At 36.9% G+C, this 5,404-nt stretch overlaps 1 long non-coding RNA gene across 1 annotated transcript; it reads right to left on the reverse strand.

Moving 5' to 3' along the window:
* Positions 1–2,703: 2,703 nt before the first annotated feature.
* LOC107774264 (uncharacterized) lies at positions 2,704–4,890 on the reverse strand. The gene is made up of 2 exons (XR_001645461.2): positions 4,296–4,890; positions 2,704–3,116 (listed from the first exon to the last, which is right to left on the reverse strand). It is a non-coding gene; the product is annotated as an uncharacterized LOC107774264 (long non-coding RNA).
* Between the last annotated feature and the right edge of the window lie 514 nt (positions 4,891–5,404).

Genomic DNA, 5,404 nt, shown 5'->3' on the forward strand with positions numbered 1-5,404 from the left:
GCTAAAAATACAAACGATGCCTATTTTTGTAATTTTTATTTTTTGTAAAACAAATTTAATTACTAACAATTGTAGAATTGAATCCTACATGCAAAATGCGACATATTGTTGTATTTTTTTATTAATTTAGCAAATAAACAAACACAGACAAATACAAATAATTATCCAAAATATCACAAAATATCACAAAATTGCACACCAAGAAAAATTATTTTATTTTTGATTTTTTTGGGAGTAATTCTCATATTGGGCAAAAATCACGTGCTTACACCCGGTATTGCAGAACACGGCCTTCCAGCTCCTCGGGGACGAAAAATATAAGGCTGTGCGGGTCAACCGGCCAAAAATCTAAAAATGACCAAAGGTGGCCGTTATGCAAAGTCAGCCTTCCGGCGTCCATTTCGGGAACGTTCGGCTGTTTTTGACGAAAACGGCATCACCCGACTTATTCATGCCAAAATTTAAACTTAAATATTTTTGGCTATTTTTGCAAAGGGGAGGTTGGACCCGATGAGGGTTGCCTACGTATCCCACACCCTGTGAGAATCAAACCGGCGTAGTTCGGGCAAAGAAACTAACTATATTTTTGAAAACAAGGCTCTTTCCTTTCATTTTCCATGGCAAGACAAACTATTTTTCCTTTTCTATTTTTGAAAACAAGACAAAATAACGACTCTCCCTTTCTTTTTCATTTTCAACAAACAATAAACAACCTATTTTTTCCAAACTAAAACAAAGACTCTTTTTCTTTTCATTTTCAACAAACAACTTTCAAAAAATAAAAGTCTCTTTTTCTATTTTTCCTTTGCTTTTTAGTAAATCAAACTATTAAAAATAAAACATTTTCCTTTTTCCATTTTCTCAAAATTTCGGCAGAGTTTCGACAGTATTTGGTCATTAGTTTTTCTAAAATAATCAATTAACTCCCTAACTGCTATTTCTCTCTTTTTCTCAATTTTCCAACATTCCCGAGATTCAAAAGCCGGTCAACATGCCGGTTCGAAACAAATATATGTACAGAACAAGTAGGATGCATCAGGATGGTCTTTTCATTACAGGTTGCTAGCCCTAGACGGACCCAACCCTTGTGTTGAGTCCCCTAAGTCAAATGCAGCATGATGCAATTAAGCGCTCCTACTAGGGATCCGGCATGAAGTCAAGTTATTCTAGGTTCAAAACCTGGGTATGTGTTCTAAACAGTGCACTCGAGCGGACAACTCGAGTCGAGGAGGGGGCAGCGTACCGGGGACCAGCGAGATCGTCCGGCTTTGCAACTTATCCGAGCCTCTTTTTATTTCAGGGTATGACACTAACAGAATAGGGAGTCTCAACCAGTAAGCACATCCCCGGAGGTGAGAAGAGAAGGGTTTCGGCACAGCTTATATACAGTTCAGATAATATCAAAGCGGTAAAACATTTAGCACATTTAGCATGAAACATGTAAGGAGATCAGATAAAGCCAACACAATAATTATTCTAAGCACGAATTCTTAAACCCTGAACCAGAGATTCTGGGTTCGATCCCCAGCAGAGTCGCCAGAGCTGTCACACCTCCTTTTTCACCTACGCCCGCAAGGGCATAAAGGAGTTTTTCCAATTAAAGGACGGAACGGGGTTTAGTTATTAATTATTCAGAGTCGCCACTTGGGAGATTAATGGTGTCCCAAGTCACCGGTTGAATCCCGAACCGAGGAAAAATATGACTCTGTTAACAGTCCGCGAACCAGAAATCCGAGTAATGAATTCTATTAACCTGGGAGAAGGTATTAGGCATTCCCGGGTTCCGTGGTTCTAGCACGGTCGCTCAACTATTGTATTTGATTTTATCTGATTCAAAACATGTTCTTGCTTATGGACTTTTTAATTTTAAACCGCTTTTATTATTATTATTTTAACGAGAATTGCAACGTCGTAAAAATACGTCTTGAACCACGTCACATCAATGCACCCGTGGTTGTCAACACATTTCGACTCCGTTGAGATTTGGATTTGAGTCACATAAATGTGCACCCGTATTTAAGAATGTAATTTTATTAAAGTCGTGCTTAAAGAGTCTAGCGTATTATTATTTGGGGAAAAGCCGTGTAATTCGCTAAACGGCCATCACGAATTCTAATTAACTTTCATATAACACTATTGAGGGCCCCACATTTGTATCTTTGTTCGGCGAGGCTCATCTCATTTTATTTTATTAAAAGTCCAACCTAAAAGTGACTACGATTTTCTATTTGTCTCTAAAATAAAATGAAATTCTAATTAATTATTGTTAGATAATGAGATCCACCACCTATCCCTTGGGTATTATTAGTCCATCTTCCATTTAATCTCATGCCCAAATGGCCCAAGCTGTGTGACCCAAGACGCCTCAACTGATCAGGCTTTGGAGGACAGATCGGGAGACCGATTCCCTGAGCTGGGCAACCCGTGTTTTTCCTAAACTATAACCAAACATCTCTGGAAACTGGGCCATCGGCAGCCCAGTCACGTAAGGCCCAACAGCAGGCCCAGATCTGCTACACTTATTTCAAATTACTTCACATGTGCCTAAATAGTTCACAACAGAATAACCAATTCATACAAGCCAGCTAAAGGCCCAATTCAAAATAATGTATTTTTCAAATCACTATTACTAGATTAACACTCAAACACATTAATACTTCAAACCAGCTGGACTACGGAATTGAATCAAATGAGACACAGACCTCTTTTAAACTTGTTTTTTTTTTACGATCACCGGAAACAAATTCATGCTTAACAACACTCATTTAAACTAACACTAACAATTAACGATTGGAAACTAACATTATTCACTACCACATTACAGCATACTAGACTATTTAGAGTGTACAGTTAACCTGAAAGTCTATGCTACTGAATTCAGTGTTTAACTACCAAATCTATAATCAAATAAGGTGAGATTACTGATCCCATATAGTCCTCGCTAAGTACACATTCCACAGCTTCAAATTTCATCGAGTGTTAATCAGCTCAAAACATACTTCAACTATCATTTATAATGGAATAACAACAGACGCCTCATCCAGCGAGCAACTGCCCAAACATTTTATTTCATGCTTAATCTCGGAGTTACATCATCAATGAGTTCATGTGTGTACCTGAATATTGGACAGAAATGAGAGTAGAAATGGTCAGTTACAGCAACAGTCAAGCAGCAGCAACAATATTCGATTTCCAGCAGTAGAACGACGATCCAGTCCAAACAATAAACCCAGAAATCCAGAAATTTCAAAAATCCATGCAGGAATAACAACACGAACCCAACAGCAACTTGAACAACCCACAATCACTCGTAAACAAACCACACAAGGTACTTTTGAGACCCTTTCAACCAAACAACAACAGAGACGAACTCAAATTCAAAATGCACTCAGCTTCTATCTATCAGCTATCAATTGTGGAATCAGAATATCGACATTAATTAGACCAACTTGAGATTGAATCAAAGTGATCAATGGAACAATAACACTTTTTTTTTTTGGATTTTTGAGTTTTGTTCTATTTTTTTTTTTGATTTTTTTTGAAATTTGAATTCCTATTTAAGATCTGGAACAAAAAAACTAATGAGAGGGGCTTGTTTTTTCAGTTCAAAGATGACTGGAAATCAAAAGAAGAACCCCTAACAAAACAATTGTGATCCCTTTAATAGACAACCCAGGTGAATGGTCAGATTTTTGCTTTTATTTCAAGTCTCTATTTAATTTCAACTTCAATCCCCTACTTCTTGCCCTGTGACTCAAGTCAACCCTCTATGTTAACTGAAATATGCCTTAACACCTACACCTAGAAGCTTCTAGGAAATTCTAGCTAAATTCCCTACCCCAAATTACCCCAATTGCCCTTAATTTAACCCAAAATTACTAAACAGAACAGCTATATCCAAAAGAGTCCTAGGGTCTGAACTTTCAACTAAAAAAAATATAATCCTATCTACTGGGATGAATTAACAGCAAATATTAAGAATAAATTAAGAATTAACAGCAAATATTAAGCAAATTAACATTCAAACAAATATGTAATCAAACAGAATTACAACTAAAATTAAGAATCATTATTCAAACGGCCAAACTGAGACAAACCTAATGAATAACTAATTAATCACCTAAAATTAGTATGAATCAAGCAGATAGGGATCAACAAGAAAGATGAAAAAGAAAAGTTATTAATCCCAGACTAAACATTGTTACCAAACAAATTAAGAAGCTATATAATCCTAGGAAATCAGTGAATATCAACAGAGGAAAATCAAAAATAAGAAAATGCACTCGAAAACTTACTGATTCATTTCAAAACTCCAATTAAATTTCCAAGTTTGAACACGACCAGCTCCGGCGGGAACAAAGCTCGATTGATGACCTATTCATTACGAGGAAGGCCCAGAGACTCTATGGCGTCACTTGCATGCGTTTGGGCATTTTAGGGTTTGGCCGGAAAGTCTTCGAGTTCAAATTCGAGCAAATCGGGCAATATTTGAGGGACACAATTATGGGGGTTGGATAGAGGAAGATTAGGCGGTTCTATGGTGTTATTTTGGGGTCATTTGGGGTAACCGGCGTCGTGGCCGGAAAACTTTGGACGAATATTCGAAGAGCTGGGCTGGGTTTTGAAGGGAGCTGTTTGTAGATTTGAGATGAGGGAGAAGAGAGGATCACGGGGTGTTAATTTGGGCGTGAATGGTGACGGCGACGTTCACCGGCGGCGGCTCCGCCGGTGGTGCTACAGAGAGATACGAGGAAGATGAATACGGTCGTTTAGGGCTATACGTATATTAGGACAGTTTTATTATAAACCCAAGAGCCAATTGTGGCCGTTAGATCAAGGAGAATTGACAGCCAAGATTAGATGGTGAGAGGACGGCGTCGTTTTGGGCGATAGAGAGCTGGACCGGGTGGGGAATGGTTTTTGGGCTTGGGTCGGAAATGGGTTCTGGTGGGAATTTTTATTTGGGCTGAGGTTTGGTCAAATTAAAATGAGCCCAATTTTGGTCTCTTATTAAGACCACCCATTTTTAATTGTTTTTCCTTTTATTCCTTTTACTTATTTTTGTTTTCATTTTGTATTTTTGTATTTTTATTTTTTCTGATTTTATAAAAATGCAAGAATAAAGATAAAGTCCTAATATATTTCAAAGTTAAACTAATTAACTCCTACAATTGTTTAAAATCTATTTCGTGTCGAATTCACAATTAAACAATTAAAAATGCAAAAGTGAACTATTTTTGTTATTTTCTTCATATTTTGTTCTAAAGCAAATTAACCCTAATTAATCCTAAAATATGAAATTAGATCCTAAATGCAAATGTATTTTTGTATTTTTCATATGAATTAAAATGCACAAATAAAATGCAAACAATTACAAGAAAATAACACAAAATTCACAAAAATT

This window comes from Nicotiana tabacum, chromosome 20 (genome assembly GCF_000715075.1).
Source record: "Nicotiana tabacum cultivar K326 chromosome 20, ASM71507v2, whole genome shotgun sequence".
NCBI classification, from domain to species: domain Eukaryota; kingdom Viridiplantae; phylum Streptophyta; class Magnoliopsida; order Solanales; family Solanaceae; genus Nicotiana; species Nicotiana tabacum.